Raw genomic sequence first — 20,902 nt, 5'->3', positions numbered from 1 at the left:
TTATAGTCATTTCATTCTTACAAGGTCGGTATTTATATTACCCGTCTCATTCCTCATTTTAGTAATATGAGTTTCTCTCTTTTTTGTCTTTGTTAGCCTAGCTAAATGTTTGTCAACTTGCTGATCTTTTCAAAAAAGCAGCTTTTGGTTTCATTGATTTTCTCTATTGTCTTTCTAGTTTCTTGTACTAATTTCTGCTCAAATATTATTATTTCTTCTTGCTTTAGTTATAGTTTGCCCTTTGTTTTTAGTTTCTTACAATGGAGTTTAGGCTATTAATCTGAAATTTAAGAAATTTTTAAATTTAAGATTTCATTTATTTATTTGAGGGAGAGATAGCTAGAGAGAGCATGAGTGGAAGTGGGGAACAGGAAGAGAGAGAAGCAGACTTGCCACCGATCAGGGAACCCAACTTGGGGTTTCATCCCAGGATCGTCAGCGGAAGGTAGATGTGATGATTAACTGACTGAGCCACCCAGGTGCTCCTAAAATTTTTTAAAACATAGGCATTTACTACTATAAATTTCCCTCCAAGCAGTGTTTTAACTCCCCCCCCCACCATAAATTTTGGTATGCTGTGATTTTATTTTCCCTTATTTAAAGTATTTTCTAATTTCCTCTGGTGATTTCTTTTTTGACCCATTGTTTATTTAAGAGTGTGTTATTTAATTTCCACTCTTAAAAATTCTTCCAGTTTCCTTGTTTCATTAATGTCCATTTCATTCCATTGTGGTTGGAGAACAGTCTGTCTCTTTTTAATCTTGTAGATTTCCTGAGGTTCTTTTTATAGCTTAATGTATAAGGTATTCTGGAGAATGTTCCTTTGTGTACTTGAAAGGATTGTATATTTGCTACTGTTGGATAAAATATTCTTAAAGTGTGCTGATGAGTCTAGTTGCCTTCTGATGTTATACATTACTTTATAAAGTCAGCTTGTACAGTCTTGGATATATTGCATGATTAGAACTATATAACAATTCTTAACAGAATATTTTGAGCAAGCTGTGGCTGGGGCTTTATTGGCCTCACTATGTCTGCCATTTCCAATTTTCAGAGGCTCTTGACCGTAATCTTGCAGCTTATGTGGACCTGTACTAATATCTGATCTTTGGCACCCAGCCCCCTGGACAGAAATAAAACTGGATTGTTTGATATATTTTGGAAGTGTGCCCAAACTGGTGAGTGGAAGAGTTTTTGTGTTGCGGTATGCTGTATAGTGATGGCCTTCAGCATCCTCTTCATACAGTAGTTTGGAAAAATATCAGAATTCAGTCACCATCAGATTTCAGTATGAAAAAAGGACTTACGTGCAGAAAATAATGGGATGAATGGTTAACGCTTTTATTTCTGAACATTGAATGAGATAAATTTCCAGCTGCTCTTCTCTATTTTTGTTATTGGGCCAATGTTCTATATAAATAGGATGCAACCATTTAATTAAAAGTTAGGGGTACCTGGGTGGCTCAGTCTGTTAAGCATCTGCCTTTGGTTCAGGTCGTGATCTTGGGGTCCTTGGATCAAGCCCCGCATCGGTCTTCCTGCTGAGTGGGGAGCCTGCTTCTCCCCCTACTCAAGCTCTCTCTCTTTCTCAAATAAATAAATAAAATCTTAAAAAATAAAGAGTTTACTATGTCTGTAACAGTGAATCTTGGTATGGTCACTACAAGATTACCTTCTGCAAATGTTATTCTGTTATATCAAATACCAGTGAGGTATGTCTAAGACACATCATAGAAAACAAAATTGGTAAATAACTCAAGTTCCTTTCACTGTGATTTGGAAATGATGAATATTTATAGAATGAGAAAAAAATATTTTGAGGGAATTTATGGATTTTAATAATTACTTCTACCTGGTGTGATTGTGGGTGGCATCCCCCCTTATTCTATTTTCCTGTATTTTTCACATTTCTTGTGTTGAGCATGAATTATATAATACTGATAAATTTAAAATCAAATCAGACAAAATGGAAGCATACAGTTAGACTTACTGGAGGAGGTAATGAAACTGTGGTAACATTTATCCAGATATATTTCTTACCACAAAGCATTGTGAAAACAGCTGGTCCTCAGTAGTTGTATGTTGAATCAAAGATGACAGCTTTCCATCTGTGCAAACATTGAGTATAAATATAAGGAATAGACTGGTTACTTTGACTTTCATATTAAACCTGTAGACTTCATATAGCTCATTTTTGTAAGATGTGAGAAAAAAAAACCTAAGGATTGGAATCCTCAATCTTTTTTTTTAGCCAATCTCCTATTATCTGCCAACAGCTTTGCTGTTGTCAGCAAGATTGCGTATTTTTGGATTTGGCAGCTCCATAGTCAGTGTCTTTTATTTTATGCTAGCAGAACCTTAATTAAAGTTTTGCTGGCTATGTTTTGCTAATTTTTCAACAAATAAGCAAATTTTAAAGTCCCACTCTATGAAGTAATTGTGTGTACTTTCCTTCCTTCCTTCCTTCCTTCCTTCCTTTCTAAAAAGAGGGAGAGGGAGCATGGGAGGGGCAGAGAGAATCTTAAGCTGACTCCACACCCAGCATGGAGCCTAACCGAGGGCTCCATCTCCTCACCCTGAGATCATGACCGGAGCCGAAATCAAGAGTCAGATACTTAACTGACTGAGCCACCCAGGTGTCCGGATGTGTAGTTGTTTTTTATTAAATTAGAGAACAATAACGATGTTTATTAGTTCATATCCACATTTGGTCAGAAAAGATTTGCAATGGTTTGAAAAGGAGTTATGTCCTACAACTTCAAGGACTTCTGCTTTAATGGACATGGTGGAAAGCTTAAAATACAGGACTTCTGTGACTTCTAACTGCTCCTTTCTTGCTCACAAGGAGAGGATTTGCAGAATCAGCATTTCTTGTAATAGGATCATGTTGTAAAATGTGGTGCCATCTGCAAATAGATTAATAATATGGGAGGCAGTGCCAGTTTTTATGCCTTGTAATTTGGGATGATTCTCATCAAAACTGTGAGTGTTTCTATAGTGAAAGCAAGAGGAATAAGCCGCTTATCATCTTATGTCTCTCTAGATTGCAGTCTAAACTACAAAATTTATTTCAGGACAAGCATTAGCTCCTTAGGTAGAGAAATAATTCTCTCAAATCATATCTTCTTTCTATTTCTGAAGAAATATTCCCTCTAGGGAGCTTCTGGTGCATCAATACATTATTACAATTTATGGTCATGAATTAAATTAAAAATTTCCTCTATCCGTGTGTGCCAACTTCCCGTTCCTAATAAATATGCTGTATTTAGGAGTGATGGGCATCTATAGAACTGTTTTTGTTGTATCTCTATTGAGTTAGGACAAGAGCACAAATTAGGAATATTTTCTGTTTGCTAAAATGTACAATGAAAATTCAAATAAAAATAAAAATTGACAAGAATCCTATCTGGCTCCATTCTTTTGTAGCTCTTAAGATTTCCAGCGGTTTTTCCCAGTGTTTTGTTTTCCCAGTTTCCCTTTGTTTTTGTTTTTCTTGACCAGACATTGAGGTCAGAATGGGAGTTCAGCAATCTCATGAATTTCAGGCCATCATGGTTACATGGCTAAGGAAGATAAAGGGACACTTTTTGTTCTCCGAATTCTCATAGTATTTTTTTTAACTTTTGTAGGAGGATTATATATGAATATATGGGTGTGAGTATAGCACATGTATTAGTTGGAAATATTTGCCCTTCTATTTTATTCTTTATTTTATCTCTGAAAATTTATCATTAGAATATTTCAGTTGTTGGGGTCCCTGGGTGGCTCAGTGGGTTAAAGCCTCTGCCTTTGGCTCATGTCATGACCCCAGGGTCCTGGGATCAAACCCTGCATCGGGCTCTCTGCTCAGCAGGGAGCCTGCTTCCTCCTCTCTCTCTCTCTGCCTGCCTCTCTGCCTACTTGTGATCTGTCAAATAAATAAATAAGAATCTTTAAAAAAAAAGAATATTTCAGTTGTTAATCTAAGAGTTTCAGGATGCCAGCAAGCTGCTCTGGACCCCCAAACCTGATGATTATGTCTCTCTCAAGTTTTGAGATTCAGTGTTTTAATATATTGGCTGGCAGAGGCATGAAAGTACCCTGCGTAGACTCTGATGCACCTTTAAGCCGATATTCTTGAAGTATTTGATCTGAATTTATTTAGAGGAAAGGCTGAGTACTCTGTGGAGTAAGGCGGGCACTTGGGACTCCCCTTTTTAAATTTTTAAATTTTTAATTTTTTTCAGCTCTGGCCCCAGACTTACACATGATACTCAGTATAGCAAAGATCTTGTGGTGAACTTGATTGGACTCCTTTGCTTTTTAATGGAGTAAGGAAAGGATAATATGAAAAACACTTATGTGACTATATATGAAGTAGAAGAATGTTTAATATTTGGTCATATTTGCTTCATAGCTTCTTCTCCTTCTCTATTTTAAATAGAATAAAATATTACACATAAAAGTTAAGGTCTATTACCCCACTCTGTCTGGTGGCAGTGCTGTCATGAATTTGGTTTGAATCTAGTCTATGCATATACACTTTTATGAATCTGTGATCAATACGGAAGGAGGCTGTGGGCTTTTGATATTTATATGAATGATAGTATCCTTCATCCAGTGTTTTGAAATTGGCTTTTTTCACTAAGTGTTGTATTTTCAAGAACTGCCCACGTAGGGGCGCCTGGGTGGCTCAGTCAGTTAAGCATCTGCCTTTAGCTCAGGTCATGATCCCAGCGTCCTGGGATAGAGTCTTGGGATCGAGTCCTGCATTGATTCCCTGCTCATCGGGAAGCCTGCTTCTCCTTCTGTGATCTCTCTCACTCTCTCTCAAATAAATAAATAAAATGGTAAAAAATAAAAAAAACCACTATCCATGTAGATGCACACGCCTAGTCAATTTTAAGTGCTGTTTAGTGTTCTCTTGTGAAATAACCACAATTTATTGATCTCTTCTCTGATTGGCAGATATTCAGGTTTTTCAAATTTTTCACTATTACAAACACTGTTGCACTGCTCCTGATATTGTACCATTTAATGTAATAGTTGTTGAAGATTTTTTGTAAAAAATAAAAAAAATTGGACTTCTATCAGATTAAGACTGACCTTCTCTTCCCAGTTTCCTAGATATTTTAAAGTGTTTTCTTAAAGGCAGTTTTATCATTCTACTGGGGGAGGGGTCCTCCTCCCAAATCTAAAAGAGTTATCCAAAGTAGTCCTTTGAATTAGATATATTATCTAAAATAGAGATTTCCTCAATTCAGTTTTCCCCATTTTATTACAGTTTCCTTAATGTTTTTATACTACTTGATTGGTTTCCTGGAAAGCTAATCTGCCCTTGAATCTGCCTCTATCAATTTGTGAAGTCCATCATTAGAGTATTCTTATAATATCCAGTTCCTTAATTTATAAGGATTCTCAAAATCTTTAGGTTGGAGGATTCTACCTAAAGTTAATGCTTACCTTCATCAAAAAGAGAGAAAAACTGTCATCAGATTGAGTTTTGGTTTTGCACCATAAAGCAAAAACACTAATTTCTTTGGATTTGGGATATTCATTTTTTGAAAAAAGATTTTATTTATTTATTTGTCAGAGAGAGCAAGTGAGCGGGAGCACAAGCAGGGAGAGTGACAGGCAGAGAGAGAGGCAGACTGCCTGCTGAGAAAGGAGCTGGATGTGGAAATTGATCCCAGGATATTCATTTTTATTAAGCATAAAAACCATATATCAGACCTAAATTTAAAAGAAAGTAATGTAGGGGTGCCCGGGTGGCCTGATGGCATCTGGTTGTTAAGCGTCGGGCTCTGGCTCTGGTGATGATCCTAGGGTAGTGGGATCGAGGCCCATACCCGGCTCCCTGCTCAGCGGAGAACCTGCATCTCCTTCTGCCACTACCCGTGCTTGTGATCCTTCTCTGGCTGTGTCTCTCTCTGTCAAGTAATAAATAAAATCTTTTAAAAAAGAGAAAGTAATCTGTAAATACAACATAAACTTGATATTTATGGAATAAGGTAAAATGACGAAATGAGATATTTATATATTTACTTTATCCTCAGTACATTTTGTATTGGACAATGAAGAGAGAATTATGTAAATCACTCTGTGTTTCTTATTTGTAATTTCTGTTAATGTGAGATCATTGAAAATAGAAATTACAAAGAAACTATATTTTCTCAGGCTAGACTTATGTGAAGCTTTCTGTGGTTGTCATTTCAGAAGTCCCCACCGGGTGGCAGCAGCAGCCCGCTCAACCCCCTAGCTTGGGCGGCATTCAACATGGCATCCTTTCCTTTCCTGGTAGCCAGAAAGCTGTAATTATGTGGATTCGGAGTTGGAAGGAAGGGTGGCTATTTAGAGTAACTCCCTCAAAATATTGTTAATATAGCATTGTGTAATCATAGTAGTATTGATGCATGTATCATGGACGGTTTTCTTCCTTCCTAATTTCTTTTTTTTTTTCCCCTCCAAATAAACATTTTCTCCCATCTGTGTGGGCAACTGTGTATATACAAGAAATCATTTTATCTCAAACCCAGCACGGTGTGAGCCAAGATATTGTCAGATATTAAACAAACACAATATGAGAAACATAGCCTCCTGCCACTCCCACCCCGAGATGCTGTAGACTACCATTTAGGTAATAGGAGAGGTGCCAGTTCCTTCGTGAAGGCTTCCTTACTCACTGCAACAGAGTCACTTCCTAAGAGCATGTGACGCTGAAGGAATTTACTCAGACTGGGTAATGGCTATGGAATGGCTGTATTGCCATGCCCATTCATGTTACTGCCCGCTGGGATCCAGAGCCGGCTAAGATGCAGAGTACTTCCAACTTGTCTTAATGTGCTTTCATAATTAAATGACTGTAGAACAAGGCTGGCACTAGGGACTTCACTCAAGAAGGCATCCAGATCTACTCTAGGAGCCCTCTATCTCCTACCTTGCTCCTCATTTTGAGTTATGTTCCTTGAAATCCCAGATAGTGGCTAATACTTGGGGTCCTTCTAAGAGAGGAGAGTGTTTTAATTGGGTTTAACTATCTGTGCTTTTTTTTTTTTTAAGATTTTATTTATTTATTTGACAGACAGAGATTTCAAGTAGTCAGAGAAGGGCAGGCAGGGAGAGAGGAGGAAGCAGGCTCCCCTCTGAATGGAGAGCTCGATGCGGGGCTCGATCCCAGGACCCTGAGACCATGACCTGAGCCGAAGGCAGAGGCTTTAACTCACTGAGCCACCCAGGCGCCCCGCTATCTGTGCTTTTTGAGCTGAGTTTGCCCAGCCCTAGGGACATGGTATGGTGTGTTAGGCCTTTGGCAAAGTACAGCACAATGGGGGCCTATCTTCTTCAAAAGTCTTATTTGGTCCTTGGCTAATAGAAAACATGGCCATTGAGTTCTTACAAGTAGATCTGGAATAGAATGCAACATGCTCGTGAATTTTAAGGTAAAATGCAAATCTTCAGTGAAACGTTTTGCATGCAATGGGCTGCTTCATTTTTACATCTTCCGGATGTATTTTCTCTCTCCTGCCTTAAGAAGTAATAGTAAGTAGAAAAAAGGAAATCTGAGAAGTGCTAACTAATTAACACGGATTGACTCTACACTAGCACCCACCTGTTACCAATAGTGGAGATAGTGGCCCGTGAAACACAGGACTAGTGCATTTTGAATGGCTCATTGGCATTTAGAGAGATGAGGCCTTGCGAGGCCCTAATTGGGCACCACGTTGGGATTCTTTGGACAGAAGAGGGATGACACCAGGGCACTGGCTGCCCTGACTGATGATAGTCATAGGCACCCTATGTTCTACAATTTGCTCATGAAGTTTGCTGGAGACTCTTCTTGATCTCCAGACTTCCTCCCTTGGTATGTTTTCGCCTTTGTTTGGTCACTTTCTTAATTAAATCATTCCCCAACTGCAAAGGAGCCCAGAACGTCTTAATGTGAGGACTTTGCACTTGGACTCCTTCATTCGAGAGGCTCCAAACTCAGGACCATCTTGCTCAGGTTCCACCCCCTCACGTTGGAAATGGTTTGGATGCTCTGGTACACGTTCTTCGGCCTTGCAGGGCTTCCCACCTGAACGCCTTACTTTGGCCCATGAGGATTTTCACAGTCTGGCTCCTGACTGATCTTCATTTCCCATTCTCCAGCTACCCGTAGTGATCCAGTCACGCTAGTGTCTGTGTTGGTCTTCAGACATTTCGAGTCGTCCGTATCTCAGGGCCTCACCTTACTGTTCCTTCTTCCAGGAATGCTTTTCCCATAGGTAATAGTTTGGGTTGCTTCCTCTCATCTTCTACATCTGTACTCCGAAGTTACTTGATGGGTGAGACCCCCCTGATTACCTCTCTTGACCCTCCCCCTGCCACCCTCCAGCACTCTACCTTGATTTACCTTTCTTCCAAGCCCTTATCACTGCCTGCATGTCAGAAATTAATCTAGTCACTTCTGCCTTCTTCTTTCCCTCCACCAAACCATACAAGCCGTTGGGGTGGGGCCATTATCTTGTTCAACGCTGTATCACCAGAAACATGAATCCTGTCTGGTCTATAGTTCTCAAAACACCTTTGTTGTATGAGTGACTGAGCTCTGCCATTTTACAGATCCCAGTACTGAGGTCCACGGCGGTGTAAACGGCCAGGGGCTGGGGAGTGGGAGAACGACTCCCACTGGGCTGATCATTTCCATTTCAGAGCATGATAGTTCCCACTATCCGTACCTCTCCATCTCACAACTGACTGTGTCTTGCCTCGTCTTGTTTTTGAGTTGCTTCATGGCTGGGTCATGTCTCCGTAACTAGATTCTAAGCCCCTTGAAGGCAGGCACAGTGGTCTTTCTTTGGAATTCACATTGTGTAACACTGTGCCAGGAACTCAAAAGATGGTTAATGAATGCTTATTAAAGTCCTACTTTTTTTTTTTTTTGGAAGTAATGTTATCTGGAAAATTATGAAATATATATATTGAGGTTGATGGGGTAGAATCAGGAATCCTGAAAGCTTTCTATGATTCTTAAAAGACTATTTACTCCTGACCTTGATCATTCTTTTTTTTTTTTTTTTAAAGATTTTATTTATTTATTTGACAGACAAAGATCACAAGTAGGCAGAGAGGCAGGCAGAGAGAAGGGGAAGCTGGCTCCTGCCGAGCAGAGAGCCCAATGCGGGCCTCGATCCCAGGATCCTGGGATCATGACCTGAGCAGAAGGCAGAGGTTTTAACCTACTGAGACACCCAGGCGCCCCTGACCTTGCTCATTCTGTAAATTTTGGGAAGAGCCAAAGATAAGGTTCCTCCCACGGCATTTTAGCACCAAAGAGAAATATTTACTTTAGCAAGATCTGGTAAACCAAGGGTCTCCGAGGATCACAGGGTGGTTGCCAGCCCTGGGTTTCAGAAACGGCTGGCTAGTTTTATTACCAGTTAATAGCATCTGTAGTTGTGCTTTTGCAAATAACCATGAGAAATCAATTGTCAGGCATGGACGGTGTGAGAAAATTACAGTCAGTGCCCTCCAAAGCTGGCTGGGGATGCGGGTGACTGGTCAGTAACTGCATCAAGTGTGTGAAGACTAAGGGAAAGCGTTTATTCTGGGTTGTGCTGTTCAAGGAGTATGAATTGGTGTGCCTGATGCTAATGTCCTTCTTCTTCTCCTCACTGCCCATGCACTCACTCTGGCAGGCTCTCAGGAGCCCCTTCTTTATCTCTGGAGAATTAGCCCTCTCCATTCATCCTGCAAATATAAGGAACCGCCGTGTTTTCAGCAGTGCCTGAGAAAGTCCTAAGTCTTGAGTCTCTGAAAGATACTTTATTGTAGTGCTTACGATGAATGAGGGTGTGTGAGTTCGAATCTTGCCTCTATCACTTCCTTGCTCTAAGACTTGGGGTTAGTTATTTAAGCTCTCTCTAAGTGTGTTTGCTTCTCTGTTAAATGGAAATCAAAATGGTACCAAGTGCATGTGTCATCGTTGAGATTAAATGAGGAGCTGGAGGTGAAGTATTTATTGCATTCTGTCACACAGAAGACCTTAAAGCACTTTATGTATTTATTTTTAAACTTTATTTTATTTTTTCAGTGTTCCAAGATTCATTGTTTATGCACCACACGCAGGGCTCCATGCAATACATGCCCTCCATAATACCCACCACCAGGCTCACCCATTCCCGCACACCCCTCCCTTCCAAAACCCTCAGTTTGTCTCTCAGAGTCTACAGTCTCTTATGGTTTGTCTCCCCCTCCGATTTCCCCCAACTCCCTTCTCCTCTCCATCTTCCAATGTCTTCCATGTTATTCCTTATGCTCCACAACTAAGTGAAACCATATGATGATTGACTTTCTCTGCTTGACTTATTTCACTCAGCATAATCTCTTCCAGTCCCGTCCATGCTTAGAGCACTTTAAATCAGTAAATACATATGTTTGAGTGAAGAAGGGGGGGAACCAGTCAGCCAGTAACTTTCCTGTCCTCCTAAACTATCCTGCGTATCTTCCAACCCTGCCCCTATCCCCAACCCCATTGTCTCGGAGAAATGAGCCAGAACTCTTGGTGATGTTGGTTCACTGCTCAGTCAGCAACCCTGCAGAATTATTTTTCCTAGCCACTTCAGGCTCTATGTTGCTGATGCCAAGTTACCGGGCTGGAGGGGAGTGTAGAGCTAGGTGCAAACTGCCGAGGCTGCCTGGGGGCCTAGGGGAAGCTGCTTGCCCTCACCAAATCCTTGGGAAGGGTAAGTAGCCATGATGACAGGGGTGGCCGTCTTTTCTTTCTCTAAGAAGAGCAAGACCCCCATCTGAGCCTTATCATGAGTCTCTGGGTACTGAGGGGGCTTCAACTTGCAGTTCTGAAGGGAGCTAGGAGCCCAGCTCTTTGAGGGCAGATGCCATTCCTGATTTCTTTTCTTAACTGTGTCTGCTGTGAGTGGACATATTGGAGGTGTATATTTGGGTAGAAGTCTGCTGTCTTGTAGGATTGGGTACATTAGTGGGAGTGGGGCCGAACACTGGCCCACTGGAAAAGCTGCCTCTGATCTCTGGGTGCCTTGGGGCTGACAGGCTCTCACAGAAACAAAGGAAGTGGTGGCCTAAAAGGGACTGTCCTTTGTGGGGACCGTAAGTGGCTGAGACTGTTACGGTATGCTCATCTCGATTCAAATATTTAACAGGAGATTGCAAACACTGAAGTTACTATGAAATTACCTGTTTTTCTTTGGAACTTAATTTCTGTTGAGGAGGGGGAGGGGCCCCTTGCGGTAGGCGTCTGTTTTTCAGTTTTGGAGACAACCAGGAGATGGCGCTAGGGCTTGGTTCTTCATGGGTCCCAGGCAGACCAAAGAAAAGAAAATGCTTAGCATAGTCTGTCTTTTGACAAAACCTTTCTTTCTTAGGAAATCTGAACAGAAATCTTGGCCCTGGCATTCCTCGGGTTAAATGCTCGTCTCTTATCATCTGCAGAGAAACCGAGTTTCTTGTCATGGTGCCCTACATTTTCAGTTAGAGATTCTCCAGCGTTGGGTCTTGCTGCTTCTGGTGTTGTCTCAGTACATATGCTACTATGAAACAGAATCAAGCTTGGAGACGGATTTTAAATGAAAAAGGTTAGAACTTTCCAGTATGTTGCCTGAAAAAAAAATAGTAGAGGTCATGTTCTTTGGAAAATAGTAGATGTTTTGGATTATATCATTTTTTTTTTTTCTTTTTAGATCCTTTTCACTCAACCTGCTGTTGTTAGCCCAGAAACCAATAGAGCTGATGCAAGAGATTCCAGCACTTTCTACCAGACAGTGTTTACACTTCAGGGCTGATTTCCTACCCAGATTAATAAAAATAACCACCACAACATAAAAATTGCTTTGTGGGCTTGCTTCCTGCATGCCACTGCTGGTGCCGGACATGTGACCCTTACCACGTCATCTAATCCTCATGTATCTTCTGGAATACATATTTTATGATTCCATTCTTTGGGCCAGAAAACTGAAGCTCAAGTTCAATGATGAGCCTGAAGTCACTCAACTGGTGAGCAGGAGAGCAGAGGTGGAAACCCAGAAATATGATTCCAGGTCCACATGTTGGACCACTGTGCCCACTGAAGCAGTGACCGTGGGGGACTACTGGGCATCCTGGAGGCAGTGCTCTGTGTTCCAGGTAGCTCGATGTGCTGAGAGCCCACAGGTGTCCAGCAGTGGGACTCAGCGCTGAGCCACATCATGTGGTTTCTTCACCCTGGTGCACAGGATTCAAACTTCTGAGATCTGCACCGTCAAGCTCTGTTTCCCTCACCTCTCCTCCTTGATTGCTACTTTTATTTATTTATTTAGGATCTTTCTTTATTCATGACAGAGAGAAATAGTGAGAGAGGAAACACAAGCGTTGGTGGTGGTGGTGGGGGGCGGCTGGAGAGAGAGAAGCAGGCTCCACACTGAGCAGGGAGCCCATTTGGGGCTTGATCCCAGGACCCTCAGATCATGACCTGAGCCAAAGGCAGATGCTTAATGACTGAGCCATCCAGGTGCCCCACCTTGATTGCTACTCTTTAGGCACCTTTCTTTTTCTGTGATTCGCTAAGCCCATTTCTACCTCAGGGCCTTTGTACCTTCTGACCTCCTGCCTGGAGTTCTCTTCCCTCAAATCTTCACAGTGCTGACTGTTTTTTCTTAGGATAGTGTAGTGTGGATATGACATCCTTAGTGAGCCCTTTCTTGCCGTGTGAGCTAATACGGCTTCTCTGCCCCAGACCTTTCTTGTCCCATCACTCTTTCATCTTCTTCATTGCCCTTGTGATGATCTCCATCTTCTCAATTGGTTAGCTGGTTTGTTTACCTGGGTATTATGTTTTCCCTCTCATTAGAATGTAAGCTCTATGAGATAGGGATCCTGACAGTCTGGTTCACTGCCATATTCTTAGAACCTAGAACATCCTAACACAGAGGAGGTGCCTAATAAATATTCATTAGATGAATGTGGAAGGAGGAGGCAATAAAAGCAGTGGAAGTCATGGTCCCACCCATGAGGAAGCTCCTGGCACAGTTGGAGAGCCCAGGCTGACATGAAATTTACGATGATCAAGCCATGGCAAAGGTGGGGGCAGCTACAGTTAAAATAGTGGTTTAAAAAAAAAAAAAAAAGACTCTGGGGCTTAACTGCCTGGGTTTTCGTCCTGGCCCTGGTACCCAGGGATGTGGTTCTTTTGTGACTCAGTTTCCTCATCTGTAGGTTGAGGAGGAGTAATAACAATGCCTACCTTGTGTGATTGTGTTGAGGATAAATGGGGTAATGTCTGTGGCGTACTTGCATTGTGGCCTGACATGCAGTGCTCTATAAGCAATCATCAAATAGAAGTGTAATCCAGCAAAAATCTGTGACTTTAGAAATTTTGAAAAATGAAAACGTTAGGGTGGGGAAAGACCCTGTTTCTCAGAGGAGCATGGATCGGGTTTGATTGGGTTTGGATTGAAGGAGACGGGAGTAGGAAGGAATGTTTGCGTTTGCTCTGGTCCCTAATTTCTAGGTAGATATATATTCGGGAAAGGTTTTTGGAGCATGAGGAGAATGGTTGACCCTCTCTCCCACCACTCCATCACCCACCCGCCAAAGTATTCTAGGAATACACTATATATAAAGGGATTTTTTAGAACATTCATGTTGGTTGGATTTAACATGTACAATGACTCTCTTATAAAAAAACAGACAAACCCATAACCTCTTCTCCTCTAGCCCAGGTCCTGGTTGGGATACAGGCCCTGAAGTGAATCTCAGCCAGCTCTAAGATGATTCTACTTGGGAGAAAGGCAGATTCCCAACTCTTTTCCCTTGATTAAATTCAAGCAACACGCATTGAGCACTAACTTTGTGCGAGGCGGACATGCGGGGTGTAGACAGGGTGATAAACAATGACATCCCTGATGACGTAAGCATCTGGAAGAGTTGCCCGTTAATGGTGGTCCAGTGCTTGTAGCACAGTGTGTAGGGACCAAAGGGGGACCCAAAATGGGGCAGAGAGAGGAACACGCAGAAAACCACATGCCACAGAGTGAAACAGGCTCCCAGGCCCTCAGTGGAGGTGGTTCCGAGTGAGATGGGAGCATCTAATAATAGCAGCACATTGACAACAAAACAGAACGTTCATTTTTATGTCAGAGGCGGGTGACTTTTGGAGAGGGCTTTGTGCATTTTCAACAAGGAGGGAGATACATGGAAAGAAGCCTTCTCTCAGCTGTAAAGAGGACATCAAAGCTTCTCTATTGACCGAAGGGAAATAATTGCAGTGACATCATGAGAAGAATCAGTGAACTCCCCACACAGACCTCCAGGTCTGATTTATGAAATCTCACCCACTCCCAACACATGGCCTCGGGACACAGTGGCAAATAATAACATTTAATTAACACACATAAAAACAGAAGTGTCAACGACAGCACATGTCAAAAATCAATAAAGCGCTAATTTCTAAAGATTATGTTTGCATGGGATCTAGAAATTCCACAACAAAGAGCCTTTGTGGAGGGGAGCGGCCTTCCATTTCCTGTGGCTGGAGTTACAGGCCTGGGAGATCCTCCAGCTCAAATCCTTACTATGAAGAAGATAAACTGAGGCCCAGAGAACTGATAGTTTTGTAGTAGAATTAGTAGTAGGATGATAATCTGAGTTTCAGATTATTATAGTGTTCTTCATTCTCTCCATACTCTTTCTTTGAGTCTTGGTGTTACTGGCAGGAACGCCCTCCCTCACCAGGTGCCCGGATACCACCCCATGGCCAAGCTGATGGGAGAAATCCATGCACAAGGGCACTGGCGCCTCTAAATCTTCTCACAACATGTGACATCTTCTATGCCTGACTGCATCTCGACAAAGGTTTTTAATTGGCAATCTGCAGTGTGACATTTCTAAGTCGAATTCCTTCTTTGTGTCTGTAGGTCCGCTCCTAGTCTCTCTGATTTTGGCAGAGCCCTCAGAACATCAGCCTTATAATTTACTTTCTCTTAATGAGATGTATTCCTGGAGGGCAAGAATGGCAGAGAAAACAAATTCTCTTTTAATCATTTAGAACATAATTCACTTTGGCAACAAATAAAATTTTCTTCCATCCAGGTGAGATCAATGGGTTAAATGTTAGAAGCCAAGTAGCCTGTGTGGAGTTAGGATTGCATGGGATTTCCATCTCTTCCCGGCTCTTGGTCTGAAATTTGGGCCCAGAATACTGGAAACTCTGACTTTTCAAGAAGCTGCTTGGCATTGACATCATTGACTAAGATGGAAAATGGGAGATGCCTCCAGTCTTAATTGCATTTGCATGCTTTGACTGGTGAGTCTTATCAAGTATCAACAGTGGCGAAAACAATATTTGGGGTTGCCACAATGTGGGATTGAGGTGGTCATGGAAATTTACACTTTAGGATGGCTGATTTTGTTTCATTTCCAGATTCCATCTGAAAATGCTAACTTTATTGTTGCTCACAGGGCAGAGAATGAAATTCCTTCAGCGGAACATGGTCTGTGCTCTTCTGCTCATTTGGTTCTCTACCAAATGTTCACTGAGTTCAGGGAGGGGGTGTCTCTGTGTAAAGGTTATTTTACACGGGCAGACAGACATCTCCTTTTTAGAGCTGGTAGAGTGGTGACTGGCACTCCTGCCTAAATCAGGGGTTCTCCCAAACTTTTTACAGGGAGAGGGCTTCGGGCTACCAATCTGGCTCAAAGGGAGGACAGGTAGGGAGTTTGTTCTGCAGCAGAACTTGCGTGGTAAGTTACAATGTCATGTATTAGAAATTTACTCTGTAGTAGGTGTGATTCACTTAACCCTCACAACAGTCCTATGGCAGATATATTCTATTGTTGATCAGAATCAATAAAACTGTTCTGATACCCACAGGAGGCACTGTGACTTGCTCAAGGTCACAGGCAAGGGGCAAAGAAAGGACTCAGATCAGTGTAGTCTTACTCCAAGTTCTCTGTGCTTGACAGGCTACTGCCCTGCCTTTCATTTGCAATCATGTTGCCTGTTAGTTAGGTGACATTGTTGTTTGGGTTCCTCATGGAGATTATGGGACTGGGGTGTTTTCCTCTACCCAAACCATTTGGCTGAGGGTTATAGCAGTTGGTATTTGGTCTGAAACACTTCATCTGTAACCGAAAGCAGGATGAATTGAAAGAAGTTCTGCTGGGGAACTGAGAACACATTAGCTACTGGTGATAAAAGCAAAGCAAAGCACTAAATGACCAAATCCTGCTGCCTAAATTTCAGCCAGTAGGAAGATGCTGTCTACCCAAGAGGTAAAAACTAGCTGACAGGGAAACTGTGTTTGCCTCCAAGTAGAACATTTAAGGTATTTCGAGGAGACCACACAGGTGCCTTATTCAGGAGGATCCAAAGGCTAATTAAGGCTGTCTTTGTCATTGTTTTAATAGTTCTAGCAGAGTGAGAAGAATATTAACGGTTAGCGCTGGAGAGGAGTCACCAAAGGCTGAAAAAAAAAATTGGCTGCACAGTTTCTGATATTGGGATAGTCAGTGAACCTGGAGATGCAGATAGGGTTAGGGTTAGGTTTAGGAGATGCATGGAGTTAATTCTGTTTAAGTTCAAAGAGAGAACCCTTGGGTCAATCAGTCTTTGAAATTAGTTGATTGGTGAGAAAAACACCGAATCCTACATTTGGCCCAATATTTTAATTGTTAAAATGGTACGTGCTCATTTAAAGAAATTTACAAAGAAGACACTCCTTCATTTGTTCTACAAATATTTTTAAAGAATCTGCTATGTAGCAGACATGGTTTAGGCCCTTGGGGATACAGGGGCAGTGAGCCAAACAGACAAAAGGTGCCACCCTTGAGGAGATTGTACTCCAGCGGGGGAGACAGAGATAGTCAACATAGCAACCGAGGAATACCCAATGGGGATGTTGGGAGGTGATGAGTGCTATGGGAAAAAAGAGGATAGGGAAAGGAGGAAAGGGAATTGGGGCAGGGGAAGGGACAGCTTTCTAATTGGAAAGGGTGCTTAGGATAGGTCTTTTTGGGAAGTGACAGTGGAGCAGAGATTTGAAGGAGGTGGAGGAGTAGGTCTTTGGGACATCAATGAGTAGGATGTTTTAGGCAGAGGCAATGGCAGAATTCCTTGTGCCTAGAAGAAAGTGGCTAAGGGAGAGAGTAGATAATGGTAAGATTAGAGAGGTAGTGGGAGCCCTAGAGGGTTTTGATCAGAGGTGTAAGATAACCTAGCTTTATGTTCTCAAAGGTTTACTCTCTGTGTGAAGCAGAGACATTGGGGAGCTAGAGAGGCCAGGTAGGAGGCTCACACAGTGATCCACATGATAGGAGAGGGTGGCTTGGACCAGGCTAGTAGCACTGGAGGTGGTGGGAAATTCTAGGACTCTGGATACTCTCCCAGTTGGAGCCAATATGGTTTTCAATGCACTAGATATTGGATATAGGAGAAAAAGAAGAGTCAAGGGGACACCAAGGTTTTTGGCTTGAGCAGTTGGAAGAATGGCTTTGCCTTCAACTGTGATGGGGAATGTAGGTGGAGCAGATTCTTGAGGGGCATACAGGTAATTCAGTTTTAGCCATGGTATGTTTGAGATATTCCAATTAAGATGATGAGTAAGAAGTTGGATATTATGGATCAGGATGTCAGGAGTGAGACTGGGCTGAATTGCTGGTCACATTATTTATTTATTTTTATCTAGTGTCAACATATGTCTCTCCATTTATTGAACATTTCTTTTATATGCTTGCCTTGATTTTATAGCACACATAGAACAACCTGGTTATTAAGGAGCACTTCAACACCATTGCCTGTTGGTGAGTGTGTTTGCATGTGGGACACCACTAGTCTCATACTCTGGGTCTATGCCTGAAGTATTTATCTGTACAATTTTCCTCCAAACACCCTTCTTTTTCACCACTTCTATGTTGCTCCTGACAAATCTCTATCAATAGGAATCATGAAGCACTTGCTATAATTCAATGTAGAATTTTTGCCCGAGGTCATATGGATTTCTGGGAAACATAAACAGAAGATGCACAATTAATTTGGTACTCAGGCCATTTTTTAAGGATTTTGATTCTCAATGGCCAAAACCCAATAGAGATCTATAACATTTAAGAAAGGGATTGGGAGTAGCTGAAAATTGATCAACCTCCAACCTTGGCCAATGCCATTGAAATTGTTTTCCTGTCTTAGATCAACATCGATGTGGTTCTTTTGATGCTGTAATCTTGACCCAAGGATGTTTTAATGCCTGCAAAGCACATGGTTAAGCTTGTAGCTTAAAGAAAAGGACACAGCATTTGTGCTTTGTGAATTTATCTGCAGGTATACATGCACAGGTGTCAAACGAATTTTGTACAAGCTTATTCATTGTCGAACCATTTGGAATAATGAAAGACTGGAAATGACACAGATGTTCACCAATAGGGGACTGGTAAATCAGAGTATATCCATACAACAAAATACCATGCAGCTATCAAGATGGATATGTAGGAGGGTACATGTAGTTTGCTACTTTTTGCTTAAAAAGGTTGTTGTGGGGATAATATTCTTGTCATACGCAATAAGAAACTCTAGGAATTCACAAAAAACAATAACAGTAGCTACCTGGATGGTAGAAAACAGGTGGATTAAAGACAAGTGTGGTGAGATGACTTTTCAAGGTAGACCTTTTTCATTTTTTGAGGAATAGTTGAACCATAGGCATGTATGGCCTATTTAAACTAAAAAAAAAAAAGTCTGTGTAATATATATAACAGATATTGACACCCCATCTCAGATCCCCTACCTCAAGCCTAACACTTCCCCAGCTGCATACTTCTCTGAACCTCATCATATCCTGGAGGGCTATCTGTTTTGCATACTATTTTGGTGATTAAAAACATGATGCTGTTGTTACGAATGTCTGGGTCAAAATGGCGGCTCCTTCTCCCACTGTCTCTATTGAGCTGTTGGATGCTCCCGGATTAAGAAAGCGCTCAGAGTTTCACACAAGATTTTATCCATTCACATTTACTCTCAACAAGTAGACATCTACTCAGACTCTACAATGTGCTGGCCCTTTGCTGTGTTCTGACAGATCATGCTGGTCATGAGTGAGTAGGACTGATGGGAGAGGTCCCAGCCTGGTGGCAGGACTTCGGCCAGGAAGAGATGCAGATGAGAGTCTGGACGGGGAGCAGACAGGGAGGGGGAGAAGGATGATGTGCCCCCCGATGCCCCTCTCACTGAGACAGTTAGCACTGAATGTCTAGCCATTCCTGGCGGCTCAGAGACGAGCCATGCATCTGACCTCGCATGAACCCTGTTCTCTGCTGTCTGAAATGGACTTCAGCTTCAGAGATGTCAGAAGCAGATTAAAGAACCACACCCAACCAAAAGAGCAGCAGTGACTTCTGTTTTTCCAGAAGTCATAATGCTGACTGCCAATTCTCTCTCTCTCTCTTTTTTTTTTCTTTTGCTATATTGTACCCTTTCAGTTCAGAAGTATATTACGATGATAAAAACGTGAAGTCCCCACTGTGCTCTTAAATAGTTTGAGTTGATAAATCCCAGGGGCGGGGGAGTGGGGGAGAACAGAGGGAGTTGCTGAGGACACAGGCAGGTGTTTTGTTTTTGTTTTTCCTTGGTAAATCTTCTTAGGGTTTCCTGCAGCTGCAAAAGAATCTTGGAAATTCAGAAGTAAAATGATGATTAGTTCCAGTTTCTTGGAATTTGTTGCACCAGAGGACTTTTTCTCTGGGATTGGGGAAGCTGTTTTATGTATAGGACAATTAGGTCTGAGTTTACTCTAATTTGGGAGTATATTACTAACTCAAAACTGATGCTTGATATTGCACAATTAGCAAAATTACCTTTTGGGGGTGATATTACTTGTGACTCAAATACCACTTAGCCTGCTGTTAATTATTGACATCTGGCCAAGGCTTCATTTCCTAGGAACCAGTGGGTGTTACAGGAGAGGTTAGAAGAGAATGAGGCCCAGCACCTGGGGAGTGATGTAGAGAGAGATTTAGTTAGTGGCCAGGAGAGTGGGTTAGGCAGAGGGTGAGTGGGGTGGAGGGACCAAGCACTGAGCTCAGAGAGGAAGAATGAACAGAGTCTGTGAAAAGGTGAGAGGAAGGGTTGCTGGAAGGAGTTGGGATGATAGAACCCACATTTTATCTACATCTTACCTGCTTCTCAATATTGCCAGGGATGAGGCCTGCCCAGTATCTGGCACAGGAAAATCTGTGTCAAAGGGGGATGGTAGGGGCACCTGGGTGGCTCAGTGGGTTAAGCCTCTGCCTTCAGCTCAGATCATGGTCTCAGGGTCCTGGGATCGAGCCCTGCATCGGGCTCTCTGCTCAACAGGGAGCCTGCTCACCCCGCCCCCCGCTTGCCTCTCTGCCTACTTGTGATCTCTGTCAAATAAATAAATAAAATCTTAAAAAATTAAGATTTTAAGCTCATACATGTTTTCACTCTGATGCCTTTATTACAGATCTGACCTGGGGATTTTCTACAGCGACCTTGTTTACTTGACTGACTCCTCTTGTTATCAGAGGTCTCTGGATATTGAAGCAATTAAGAGCTACAGGTAAGGACACACTTCATATTCTTGAGGCACAATGCAATCTTGGAGATGCTCCCTTGTTTGAGAAGTCATGTGGGTGATTCTGTTTTATCCTGGCTTGGCTCTGCTGTTCTGGGGCTAATGATTATGGTTGCAGATATCACTGAAGAACTGAAAGATTAGCCAATTAATTTCTATGATTTGCTAGTATAGTGTACAAATGTCATGTGTTCATGTTTGGGAAAGACTGATCTTTTCTTATCAACCAACGGCTTTGTCGTGGCCATGGTGACAGAGTGGCAAGCCGCCAGCAGATATTATTTGAGGGAGGGGGACCCTGGCCCTCAGGAGGCTGACAGTGGAGGAGACAGATGTTGGTGGAATAAACA

General features: G+C 42.1%; 1 long non-coding RNA gene and 1 pseudogene across 2 annotated transcripts in view; both read left to right on the top strand.

Moving 5' to 3' along the window:
* Nucleotides 1–20,902, top strand: part of LOC101676360 — a 177,198-nt gene that overhangs the window by 4,752 nt on the left and 151,544 nt on the right. For both annotated transcript variants that reach the window (XR_001181566.2, XR_006605311.1), the window contains exon 2: nucleotides 20,442–20,537. This is a non-coding gene — a long non-coding RNA (uncharacterized LOC101676360). The remainder of the gene's footprint in view (nucleotides 1–20,441; nucleotides 20,538–20,902) is intronic.
* LOC101676551 lies at nucleotides 933–1,249 on the top strand (annotated as a pseudogene).

Source organism: Mustela putorius, unplaced genomic scaffold (genome assembly GCF_011764305.1).
Source record: "Mustela putorius furo isolate JIRA1106 unplaced genomic scaffold, ASM1176430v1.1 tig00000145_pilon_pilon_pilon, whole genome shotgun sequence".
Taxonomy (NCBI): domain Eukaryota; kingdom Metazoa; phylum Chordata; class Mammalia; order Carnivora; family Mustelidae; genus Mustela; species Mustela putorius.
Note: the sequence above shows the minus strand (reverse complement) of the source record. Positions and strands in the feature narration are given on the sequence as shown.